Source organism: Neovison vison, chromosome 8 (assembly GCF_020171115.1).
Source record: "Neovison vison isolate M4711 chromosome 8, ASM_NN_V1, whole genome shotgun sequence".
Lineage (NCBI taxonomy): Eukaryota > Metazoa > Chordata > Mammalia > Carnivora > Mustelidae > Neogale > Neogale vison.
In genome coordinates this window covers 83,853,742-83,866,858 of record NC_058098.1, presented here as the reverse complement: position 1 = coordinate 83,866,858, position 13,117 = coordinate 83,853,742, and the positions used below count along the sequence as shown (strand labels likewise).

The following is a 13,117-nucleotide window of genomic DNA, read 5'->3' as shown; positions in this document are numbered from 1 at the left end:
TTCTGTGAGCTGCTTTAGCAAATTAATCAAGCCCAAGGAGAGAGTTAACAGGAATCTGTGATTTCTAGCCCGTCAGTCACAAGTACAGGTAACAACCTGGGCTGTGCTTGGCATCTGAAATGGAGGTCAGTCTTGTAAGACAGAGCCCTTATGCTGTGGAATCTGTACTATCAGCAAGTAGGTAGTGATGTAGTTTTGGAATGTATGTGAGGTTTGGTGGGGTGAGGTCTGGTGCCAACAGCCAAGAAAGAATTCTTGAGATGTCTTTGGTGCAAACAGGTGATTTTATTAAAACACAGAGCAGGACCTGATGGCAGAAAGGGGCACTGGGTTTGTGAGGAGTGACTGGTTATATATTTCAGGGTCAAGGGACCCAGGTTAGGAAGAAGGGAGGTGTCCAGCTAAAGAAGACCGGTACTGGTGGCCTTGCTATTAACAAGCTAAGGCTGTTTTTCCCTTTAGCAAAGCATTAACAATAAAATAGTTGGAAGTTTCCTGGAGAAATGTCACACATATCCCACCCAGGAGTTGGGAGTTTGGGGAGGTTGCAGGGTGTCCACTTGTGTGTGCTGTGTCTTCTGCTAGCCTTCTGCTCCCTCATCAGATAGTGTCAGAATTGAGTTAAATTATAGGACACCCAGCTGGTGTGGAAGAATTGGTGGCATGTAAAACCCCCCACAAGCTGAAATTGGGAGCAGAGCCATTATTCCCAGCCACCTCCTTAAAATTATTAAATCAAGGGGTAGAGCATAGGAATAATTTTTTTAAATTAATAGACTTAATTTTTTAGTATAGTTTTAGGATTATAGAAAAATTGAGCAAATAATACAGATCTGATATTCTGCCCTTAGATCTATGTAATCTTCCTCATTATTAGCATCTTTACATTAGTATGTAATATATTAATTAGTGCAATTAATGTGCCGATACAGATACATTACTAATAACTAAAGTCCATAGTTTATTCAGATTTGCTTCATTTATACCTGTCTTTTTTATGTTCCAGGATCCTATCCTGGATGTCATGTTACAGTCAGATGGCATGTCATCCTTTTTTTTTTTTCTTTTTTTAAGATTTATTTATTATTTATTTGAGAGAGAGAATGAGCACTAGCAAGGACAGGAGGAAGAGAATGCGGAGAGCAGACTCCTCGCTGAGCAGGGAGACTGATGTGGGACTTGATCCCAGGACCCTGAGATGATGATCTGAGCTGAAGGCAGATGCTTAACGGACTGAGTCACCCAGGAACCCCACATTTAGATGGTATGTCTTCTTAAGCTCCTCTTAATTGTGACACTTTCTCAGACTTCTCTTATTTTTGATGACCTTGACAATGTTGAGAAGTACTTGTCAGGTATATTGTATCATTCCCCTCTACTGAAATTTGGCTTAAATTTTTTTCATGATGAGACTAAAGTTATGAGGGTGACTGGTTGGCTCAGATGATTAAGCATCTGCCTTCAACTTGGGTCCCAGAGTCCTAGGATTGAGGGCTGCATTGGGCTCCCTGCTCGGCAGGGAGCCTGCTTCTCCCTCTGCCTCTCTCTCTCTTTCTGTCTCTCATGAATAAATAAATCTTAGAAAAAAAATAGACTAAGGTTATGAATTTGGGGAGGAAATTCACCAAGCATTTTTAACAGGCACTCAGGTGACTTTTATGTTCACACAGTAGTTGGCGGCCCTGCTGGTCATATGTGTATTATCTAGTAATTGTGACTGTAGGCAGCTTTGTGTATTATACAGCCATATTGATATTTTCAAGGACAGAAACCATGTCTTACTCATCTTTGAATTCTTAGAGTTCAGCATAGGACTTATCATATAGTACCTATTACAGGTATTATAATATACTTGTATATTACTTATTATTATAGTTACACAAGTCCATTCATACCAGAAAAAGTAACTAAATATAAGGAAATAAATAATTGTTCCTCTGAAAACAAAAATGAACATGAATCACCAAAAATAATAGGTATGGACTGAATGTTTGTGTCCCCCAAATGAATATGCTGAAACCCCAACCACCAACATGACTCTGTTAAAGATAGGGCTTTTATGGAGGTAATTAAGGTTAAATAATGTCATAAGGGTATAGCTCTGATCCAATAGGATTACTGTCCTTCTAAGAAGAGTAAGAAACATCAGAGAATTCATTCTCTTTCATCCCATACTATGCAAGGACACAGCACAAAGGTGGCCCTCTGTATACCAGAATAAAAATTCTCACCAGAACTTATCATCCTGGCTCCCTGATCTAGGACTTCCAGCTTCCAGAACTTTGGGAAAATAAATTTTTGTTAAGCCATCCAGTGGGTAGTATTGTATTATGGCAAGCCCAAGCAAACTAAAACAGACTTGGTACCAAGAAGTAGGATGTTGCTATTATAATAAAAACCTAAAAATGTGGAAGTGGCTTTGAAACTGGACTATGGGTAGAGGCCAGAAGAGTTTTGAAGTGCATGTTACAAAAAGCTTAGATTGTCATGAAGGGATTTTTGGAAGAAATATGTATGTTAAATGTGGTTATGGTGAGAGCTTAGAAAGAGAAAAAGAGCTAGAGGTCTTCTGGGTGGTTCAGTCTTTTAAGCATCTGCCTGTGGCTCAGGTCATGATCCCAGAGTCCTGGGGTTGAGCTGCACATCGTGTTCCCTGCTCGGAGGGGAGTCTGCTTCTCCCTGTGCCTCTGCACCCCAACCCCACTCTCTCTCTTGCTCTGTCTCCCTCTTAAAAAAATAAAATCTTTATTTTCTTATAACAATTTTATAGAGAAATAGCACAAGCAGAGAGAGCAGCAGGCAGAGGGAGAAGCAGGCCTCCCCCACCACCATACCAGGGAGCCCAATGCACGGATCCCGTCACAACCGAAGTGGAAGGCAGATGCTTAACTGACTGAGCCACCCAGTCACCCCAACAAAATCTTTAAAAAAAGAAAAAAGAGCTAGAGAGAAGGCCTCCATCGTCTTCCTTCCTTTCTTTCTTTTTAAAAGACTTTTTAAAATTTATTTATTTGACAGAGAGAAACACACAGAGAGAGGGAACATGAGCAGGGGAGTGGGTAAGAGAGAAGCAGGTCTCCTACCAAGCATGGATCCTGATGCAGGGCTCGATCCCAGGACCCCGGATCATGACCCGAGCCAAAGGCAGATGCTTAACAATTGAGCCACCCAGGCACCCTAGGCCTCCCTTCTTAGAGAATGTATGAATAATCATGAACGGAATGTTAGTAGAAATATGAATGCTAAAGGCCATTCTGGTAAGGTCTCAGACAGAAATGAGGAGCAGTTATTGGAAAATGGAGAAAAGGTGATTCCTGTTATAAAGCAGCAAAGAACTTGGCTGAATTGTGTTCTACTGTTTTGTGGAAGAAAGAACTTGTGAACAATGAAATTGGATATTTGGCTGAGGAGATTTTAAAAAAAAATTTTTTTTAAGATTTTATTTATTTATTTGAGAGAGAGAGCTCAAGCACGGCAGGAGGAGCAAAGGGAGAGGGAGAAGCAGACTGACTCCCCACTGAGCAGGGACACCCCCCTCAAGACAGGGCTCAATCCCAGAACCCTGACAGAGCTGAAGGCAGACACTTAACCAACTGAGCCACCCAGCTGCCTCGACTGAGGAGGTTTCTAAGTAAGATGTTAAAGGTTGTAGCCTCGGTCCTCCTGACTACTACTAGTGAAGTGTGAGAACGGAGAGCTGAATTGAGGAAGAAATTATTAAAACCAAAAAAGAACCAAAATTTAAAGCTTTGGAAAATTCTCAGCCTATCCATGATGCAAAATAGGAGAATGGTCATTCTGAGGACAACACTAAAGGTGTGGCTGAACAACCATTTGGTAAAGATATTAATATGGGTGTGAACCCTGAATTTAATCATCACTTCAACAGACAGGCAGAACAAGAGATGGATTATACCAACAGAGACACTGCCAGTTGGCCCTAATATGGACAGAAAAAAATGAGGAAATGAAGAAAGGCTGCTGGGACTTTTTGTATTGTACAAAATTAGATGATAGAGCTCTTCTGCTGGAACATGGTTTTTTCTTTAAGAAAAAGGAAGGATGACCTTCAAGGTAGTCCAGAGATCTTTGGGGCTTCCATATCCACCATGGGCCCAGTGTGCAAGTTTTTCCTTCTTGGTTTCAGAGGGTGGGGTCCTTGTAGAACAGCAGAGCACTGGACCAAAAAATATTGTTCTCAAGCCCTAAGATCTTACAGAATTATGTAAGTCCTGGGAATGTAATGTACATCATGGTGACTATAATCAATATTGTATTATATATTGGATAGATGCTAAGTGAGTAGATCTTTTTTTTTTTTTTTAAAGATTTTATTTATTTATTTGACAGAGAGAAATCACAAGTAGGCAGAGAGGCAGGCAGAGAGAGAGGGGGAAGCAGGTTCCCTGCTGAGCAGAGAGCCCGATGCGGGACTCTATCCCAGGACTCTGAGATCATGACCTGAGCCGAAGGCAGCGGCTTAACCCACTGAGCCACCCAGGCGCCCCTAAGTGAGTAAATCTTAAAAGTACTCATCACCAGGAAGCAAAATTGTAAATATGTGTGGTGATGGATGTTAACTAAACTTAGTGTGGTAATCATTTTGCAACATATGCATATATCACATCACGTTATACACCTAAACATAATGTCAATTATATCTCAATTGAAAGAAACTTTTAATTAAAAATAAGATCTGGGGCGCCTGAGTGGCTCAGTGGGTTAAAGCCTCTGCCTTCGGCTCAGGTCATGGTCCCAGGGTCCTGGGATTGAGCCCCGCATCTGGCTGTCTGCTCGGCGAAGAGCCTGCTTCCCTCCTCTGTCTCTGCCTGCCTCTCTGCCTACTTGTGATCTCTGTCTGTCAAAAAAAAATGAATTTTAAAAAAAATCTTAAAAAAAAAGAAGATCTAATTGGATTTGCCTTGCTAGGTTTAGACTTGCTTGGGACTCACCTGTCCCCCTTCCTTCTTTCCTTTTTTTCCTTTTTGGAATGGGAATGTCTATCTGGCCCATTATTGTACTTTGGAAGCATGTAACTGAGTTTCACAGATTCTTAGCTGGAGAGAATTCTGCCTCAGGATGAATCATACCTCTTAAGTCTTACCAATAACTGATTTAGATGATAATTAAATGAGACTTTGGGCTTCAGATTTTAGAGTTGATGCTAGAACAAGTTAAGACTTTTGGGGTTACTGGAATAGACTAAATGTATTATATATACAAGAAGGACATGAGCTTGGGAATCCCAGTGGCAGACTAATGTAATAACTGTCAAACTCATTGAGGGCAAGAGAATATTAAAAGATGAGAGAAAAAATGTAGAAGTCTAGAATTCTGCATTCAGATTGCTCCGTGAGTATCTTTAAATTCTTAACCTGCATGGAAGAAATTGAAGCTTGCAACAACAGCAGTGCATTATGGGTATGGTTCATGGAAGTATACTGATTAACTCCAATCAGAGCCTGAATTCAAAAAGTCTTGGCCCTACATCAAAGCTCTGATAAATATCCATATGCTTTAAGTTAAAACAAAATGTTTAGGTACACCTATATCAATTAGGAATGACAGTTGAGGGGCACCTGGGTGGCTCAGTGGGTTAAAGCCTCTGCCTTCGGCTCAGGTCATGATCCCAGCATCCTGGTATAGAGCCCCAAATCGGGCTCTCTGCTCAGTGGGGTGCCGGCTTCCTCCTCTCTCTCTGCCTGCCTTTCTGCCTACTTGTGATCTCTGTCTGTCAAATAAATAAATAAAATATTTAAAAAAAAAAAAGGAATGACATTTGGCTGTTAGTATCCAAGGTCCACATTTATTGTATAATAAGTAAGTCATCCAAGGGGCTTATTTTTCTTACTGAAAACAAGGCCAGAGATAGGCAGCACAGTTATCAACAGACTCCTATATTAAGAGTTATTAACAGACTCCTATACCATCTCTAGTGGCATATAAGCTGACACTTAGAGCCCTAGCCATCATAAATGAATTCCAAACAGGAAGCAAGAGAAAAAAGAGAACAAGAAAGATCCCTCCCATAAATCACACTCAACAGAGTCCATTTACATCTCAGTGACCAGCTCTAACTACAAAGGCGGCTGAGAAGTGTCTTTTGTTTAGTACACTGCCTATGCAGAATGAAATACCAGTTTTATTGGTAAGGATGAAAGAGAATGAATTTCTTTTCAAAAATTCAAGTATAAGTAACTTATGGTATTACATTAGTTTCATGTGTGAAGAATGAAAATTATTTGGGCAACTAACAGACCCTGCCAGTGTAGAAATTTTGTAATGATTCTTTGTTTTAGTAACTTAAAACTAAATGACCAATTAACTGGCCCTAATGGCACAGAGTAGAAGAGCATGTATTCTCCAGCTTATTCAGGTGGGATATGTGGGATGCTCTGATGGGATGGGGGCCACCAAATGTGGGGTGACCCAATTGGGAGGAAGCCAGGGATGCGGGGGCAGTGAAAGTATACACCCAAAGCAGAACCAAGGAGATAAAAGTTTATTGAATACACCAGAAGGGAGCAAAGGGCAGAACAGTATGCAACAAGGTGGTGGTGAGCGGCTGCAGTTATAGGGCAGAGTGAGACAGTATGGGAACATATGGAATTTTCCCTTTTTAGGTAGTCTTAGGAACTGTGCCTGTTTGTGTTTGTCAGTTAGGGCCTATGGTTATTTTGAGGTCGGTTGCTTGATGAGCATGTTTGCATTCAGCTTGGTGGTCACTGTGAGCCCTTTTACCTTACTCGGGCTTCCATTACTCAAGCTTGTTGCCTAATAGCTGCCTGTATAGGATACCACAAAGCTGACTGGAGTACCTTTTTTACCCATGTGGCATCCAAAAGGGATAGATTCAGTGAAAGTCTGAAAATATGAGACTTGAAAGTTGGTTCGAGTTTAGTGCTAGAGATGCAGATGTCCTAACCCGTGGTATGGACAGCCTGTTGGATGAACTCATAAAAAGGTAGAAAGAAGAAAGCCTAGGACATTAACTCAAGCAATTGCAGTTAAACAGAAAAAGAGTGAAGAAAATAAAGAAAATCCAGAAAGGATAGAAAGTTATATCATGAAGATGAAGAAAAAAGGGAGTGACCAGCATCAAATGAGATAAAAAGGTGAATGCAGATTCATAGAGCAAGCAGTGGAAAGAGGCTGGGTAGGGTCTCACTACTCAGTATATAGACTTTTTCATTTAATCCTTTTTTTTGCTTGACCTGGTGTGCCTAAATCTCCTTTAGTTCCAACTCTCTATCAGTTCTAGGGTTAAGCTACTCACTTGGTTATTTATCCTAAGGATGGTGACCTAGATCTAGAAGTCTAACTACTCTGTACAGATTTTCAAACGATCCTTGGTGTTTCCTTCCACACCCTCCCATTGATGTGGTATCCACAATTTACTTAGGAGTCTGTAGTATAATATGGCATGTCTTTGTCTCCTGTTCCTAGTAAAGAGCTTATAAAAACTCTGGAATTTCCTGAGTGATAGGAGTATATTTTGCTTATTCAGGAGGCTCCACTTTTTTTTTTTTTTAGGAGAGTGGGAGGTGATTGGTGGTGCAGAGGGAGAGAGAGAATCTTAAGTAAGCTCCATGCCCAGCCCACCTTGGGGGCTCAATCTCATCACTCTGAGATCATGACCTGAGCCGAAATGAAGTCAGACACTTAACCAACTTAGCTACCCAGGTGCCCCCAAGAGGCTCCTCTTTTGAGTACACTTGAGTTCATGCTAATTTAGGGGAGGGCCCCTAAATAGACTCAGGATGGTGCTGGTCACCAGAAAGACCAAATGACTGGAGGGTTAGAACTTTTAGCCCCACCCACAGACCGCCAGGAAAGGGAGAGGGGAAGTAGAGATTAAGCTCTGTAAAAACTCTCAAGGAAATCTGATGAGTTTCTGGGTTGGTGAACATCATGGAGGTGCTGGGAGGGTGGTGCGTAGAGAGCATGGAAACATAAGTAAATATTTCCCTAAATTCTGTGACCTGTTCTATCAAATTACTAAACCAGAGAAGGGAGTCCTAGGAATTCCAATTTACGGTTATTTGGTCAGAAGTGCAAGTGACAGTTTGGACTTGCAGTTGGCATCCGAAGTGGAGGTAGTCTTGACGGCTGAGTCAGGGTTCTCTAGAGGAATAGAACCAATAGGATAGACAGATGATAGATAGATGATAGATAGATAGATAGATAGATAAATAGATAGATGAGATTTGCTGTAGGAGTTGGCTCAGATGATTGTGGAGAGCAAGAAGTCCTACACTCTGCTGTCTGCAAGCTGGAGAAATAGGAAAGCTGGTGATATAATTCTGTTTGAGTCTGAAGGATGCAGAATGGCCCGGTCTGAGTACCCAGAGAGGGGGTCCCAAAGGATTAGCCAAGAGGGTCCCTGGCTTCATGCAGGATGGATATCAAATGAGCCAGAAGCCAGAAGTGAAAGCAGAGTTTATTGAAGATGTATGTAGAGACAGTCCGATACAGACAAGAGTATCCTGGAGACTTGGAAAGGTAAGAAGCATGAGTCTTGTCTTTGGTTGGGTCCTGGAGTTTTTATTGCCCATTGTGGTCTGCTGCACAGTCTTTAACCTCTGGGATCTGATGCTGTCTTCAGGTAGGTAGTGTCAGAATTTACTTAAATTTGTAGGACACCCAGGGACACCTGGGTGGCTCAGTGGGTTAAAGCCTCTGCCTTCGGCTCAGGTCATGATCCCAGCATCCTGGGATTGAGCCCCACGTAGGGCTCTCTGCTCAGCAGGGAGCCTGCCTCCCCCTCTCTCTCTGCTTGCCTCTCTGCTTATTTGCGATATCTGTCTGTCAAAAAAATAATTAAAGTCTTTTAAAAAAATTTGTGGGACACCCAGTGTCCACTGCAAATTGGAGAACTGATGTGGGATAATCCCCCCACATCTAGTGTCAAAGGTATTGAGAGTAGAGTGAGAAAAACAGAATTTTCCTTTACAGAGCTTTCCTGGAGTTCTGAATTATGAATTACTACTACACTTCTAATTGTCATTCCCCTCTGCATTCATCTTTCTTAGTTCCAACAATTTCTTTATCCTCTTTCCTTCTTCCACTAAGAACACTCCAACATCTCTCATTCCGTTTCCCACTTTCTTAGTCCTTGTGGGTTTTTGTATTTTCTCATTTCAGTGGGGGGTCATAGGGAAACAAGACTAACATATGTTTGATTGCTCATGTTAAAAGTCACTCTGTAGAACATGTTTCCAAAATTATGAATTTTTAAAAAATCAGTTATGTGGTTATAAAATGCTTAAGTGATATCCTTTTTTTTCAATACAGTAGTCCTCCTTTATCCACAGTTTCACTTTCTGAGACTGCAGTTACCAAGGCAGGCCAACCTCAGGCCTAAAGCGGATGATCCTTCTCCTGATGTATAGTCAGGTCAATTGTCTAGTGCCACATCACAATACAAACATTATCCACTTCACTTCAAGTCATCACATGGGCATTTTACCATCTCACAGCCTCACAGAAAGGGTGAGTACCACTGTAAGATATTTTGAGCGAGACCAACATTCATGTAACTTTTATTACAGTATATTCTTATAATTGTTCTATCTTATTATTGCTTATTATCAGTCTCTTGCTGTGTCTAATTTATAAATTAAACTTTATCATAGCTTTTTATGCATAGAAAAAAAAAAAACCAATATAGATAGGGCTTGGTACCATTGCTAATTTCAGGGATCTCCTCGGGGTCTTGAATCCGGGCCCTTCAGATAAAGGGGCAGTACTGAATATTATTTTTCTGGTTAGAAATGTTTGCTTATTGGGGCACCTGAGTGGCTCAGTCGATTAAGCGTCTGCCTTGGGCTCAGGTCTTGACCCTAGGGTTCTTGGGATCGAGCCCTACATCAAGTTCCCTGCTCAGCAGGGAAACCACTTCTCCCTCTCCCTCTGCTGCTCCCCCTTCTTGTGCTCTCTCTCTGTATCAAATAAAAAAATAAAATCTTAAAAAACAAAAACAAAAACAAATGTTTGCTTATTAGAGTAACCCAGAGGATACAGAAATATCTAAAAAAGGGAAGTTCTTTCACAATCATAGCCTTAGACAAAGTTACAGGTTGGTCTCTTAAGTATACTACTGTTTAGTGATTCTATATTTGTAAAATATAAGATAGGAAAAAACAACAGAAAGATAACACTAAAATAGTAACAGCAGTTAACTCTGGAGATTGGGATTAATGGGTTTTTTCCTCTCCTACTGATTTAGCTGTATTTTCTAATGTGCCCAAATTAACATCTAATTATTTATTTTTTGAACATTTATATTTAAAAAAACCTTGAAATGTTAATATTTAAGTCTCTTCCTCAAAATAAATGTAATTATGTTCAAACTTTTGCAATTTTTAAAAATTAAAAAAAATTATTAATATACAATGTATTATTTGCCCCAGGAGTACAGGTCTGTGAATCATCAGGCTTACACACTTCACAGCACTCACCATAGCACATACCCTCCCCAATGTCCATAAAACTTTTGCAATTTTTGAAATAAAATATTTCATTTCACTTAATATTCCAAGAATAAAAAAAATTCCAAGAATAGTAAAAGGCTCTCTGATGTCTACAGATTAAAAGAATTTTAAAATTATAATAAAATTAAAGAATCAATACAATCTACCATACAGTTTCCATCACTTAATTACGTAATTTGTGTTTAAGTCTTAAGGATTTCATAGATGAACAAGCTCTTAATTTTCCGTTTTAACATCATTCACCAGATGGTCTAGAAATCTTTGATCTGCAAGCCTTGTGGGGTTGTCAGGCCTCCAGCTGAGGTGTTACTTCCCCCAAACTTTATGTGGTTCCTGTCCACTCTCTGAGACAGAATAATTAGACGTTTAGAGTAAAGTTACTGATCAATCACCATAAAGTTAGATAATTTGCCAAAGAGAACAGAATGAATTTTACAACGCTGTTCACGGATTGTTTTTAAGATTTTATTTATTTGAGAGAGAGAGAGACAAACACAGAGATAGCGACAGAGCAAACAGAGCAGGGAGGAAAGGGTGAAGTAGGCTCCCCACTGAGCGGGGAGCCTGATGAGGGGATGGATCCCAGGACCCTGGGATCATGACCTAAGCAGAAGGTAGACACTTACAAATTGAGCCACCCAGGGTAACAAATCAGGGTATTTCTACACGGTATTCTATTTTCTACAGGGCAATTCAGAAAGATTGCCTTAAAAGATGTCAACCTTTCCACCTAAATGTCCTATTGATATCTCAAACCCAAAGACCATTTATTTTGAATCGTAATCATTCAAAAATTGGTTATCAACTTTCATCCCAAACACAAGCTTAGTTCTATCTGGTTCCTACATGAGTACAGGGGCGTGTGCCTGTTCATCTCTAAGGCCTCGCCACTTAACAGCCTCTCCTAGCCATTTTGCCATGCAAGCGGGTTCTCTCGCCGGGTTGTTGGGTGTAGTAGATCTTTCCCCTCCCCGCTTTCCCGGCCCCTGGCTAACCCATGCAGCAGCCGGTAGCTGGCCCGACCCTTCAACCTGGCCTCGCCTTCCCTTCCTCCTCCTCCGCAGTCCCACGTCTGTAGTGGGTCCGGCCTCGGGGAGGGGGTGGTGGTGGAAAACCTCGCTTGATTCCTGCGGCCCACTAACCTCGGGTGCGAGGAAGATTAAAACGCTCCCAATTCAAGGACAAGCATGAACCAGCCAGTCCCCTCCCACCGCCCAGGTCCCCAACCCGCGCGCGCGAGAGTGACAGGCCCGCGAGCGCGCTCCCGCCCGGCCTCCCGGCGCGCGCTGGGAGGAGCCTGGCCAATCAGAGCGCGCCTCGCCTCTACGCCCCCAGCTTCGCGCGCGTCCTTTTTCCCTAAGGGCAGCTTCCTAATACAAAAGCCTGCTAGCGGACCTTCCCTTCCCTACGTACTCTCAAGTAGTCGCCCAGAGAAACGCCCTTCCCCGAGGCGGCCTTGAGGCCCCTCCTGAGGGAGGGAAAGCGAGTGGTGGGGGAAGGGTGGGAAGTGAGGTAGGGTTTTTCACTTCCAAGAAAACACCTTTCCCTCTTCATACTTTTCCCCGTTCGCCTCTCTAGATAGAAAGTCCCTACACCGGCTTAAGTCAATAGCAAATGCTGTGTTAAAGGAAAGCGGTATTAGTTTTTCTTTCAAATGACAAGTTCTCGTGAAGTAATGCGGCCTCCGGGCATTACCCAGAATTCCCAAAGTTCCGCGTGGCGTGTTTCCGGTCTGCGTGCGCCGCAAGGCGAGGCTCCGGCGTTCACCAGCGTTTTCACCCCGCCCACTCCCTGCAGGTCCTCTCCCTGTGCCGGGTCCTCGCCGGGTTCCGGCTCCTCGCCCCGCGCCAGCTCCTCCCCGCCCCGACCCAGCCCCTCAAAGTAATAGTTTCCTTGTGTTTTATGATGGTAAGAAGAAAACTGCTTTCAAAAAGTGCCTGCTCCTTGCAAAACTGATAGTAAGTACATAAATGTTTGTAAAAGAAAGTTGAACTCACCACTCACCCACAATCTCACCACCCAGAAATAACAGTATTAACACCCTGGTATTTAAAATTGGGAGACTTCACATAGGTACATAAAGTTTTGTTCTGTTTTGTTTTGTTTTTAAAGACAGAAGTGTCTCATAGCATTTCAGGTAAATTTAAATAATCATTTTTAATGGCTGTGTGGATATAATTTGTTCAACCAGTCCTTAAATTGTTGGACTTTTAGGGTATTTACAGTTTTTCACATGTACAAATAATACGAGATGTCATCAAAAGGAATGAAATCTCGCCATTCGTAATGATGTGGATGGAGCTGGAGTGTATTATGCTAAAGAAAATAAGAGAAAGACATGCCATATGATTTCACTCATATGGAATTTAAGGAACAAAACAGATGAACAAAGGAGACGGAGAGAAAAAACGGAGAAAAAGGCAAACCATAAGAGACTCTTATCTATAGAGAACAAACTGAAGGCTGCTGGAGGGAAGTAGGTGGTGGCGGATGGACAAAATGGGTGATGGGTATTAAGGAGGGGACTTGTAAGTACTGGGTGTTAAACATTTATTTATTAATTTTGAGAGAGAGTGTGTGTGTGCAAGCAGGATAGGAGCAGGGAGAGAGAGAGAAAGAAAAAA

At 41.8% G+C, this 13,117-nt stretch overlaps 1 long non-coding RNA gene across 3 annotated transcripts in view; it reads left to right on the top strand.

Moving 5' to 3' along the window:
- Positions 1 to 9,269: 9,269 nt before the first annotated feature.
- The window catches only part of LOC122916512, a 61,072-nt gene continuing 57,224 nt past the window's right edge, over positions 9,270 to 13,117 (top strand). For 2 of the 3 annotated variants that reach the window (XR_006386208.1, XR_006386210.1), the window contains exon 1: positions 9,270 to 9,492. This is a non-coding gene — a long non-coding RNA (uncharacterized LOC122916512). Of the gene's footprint in view, positions 9,493 to 12,347; positions 12,452 to 13,117 lie in introns of those variants that run through there. The other variant, XR_006386209.1, reaches the window with a different exon arrangement.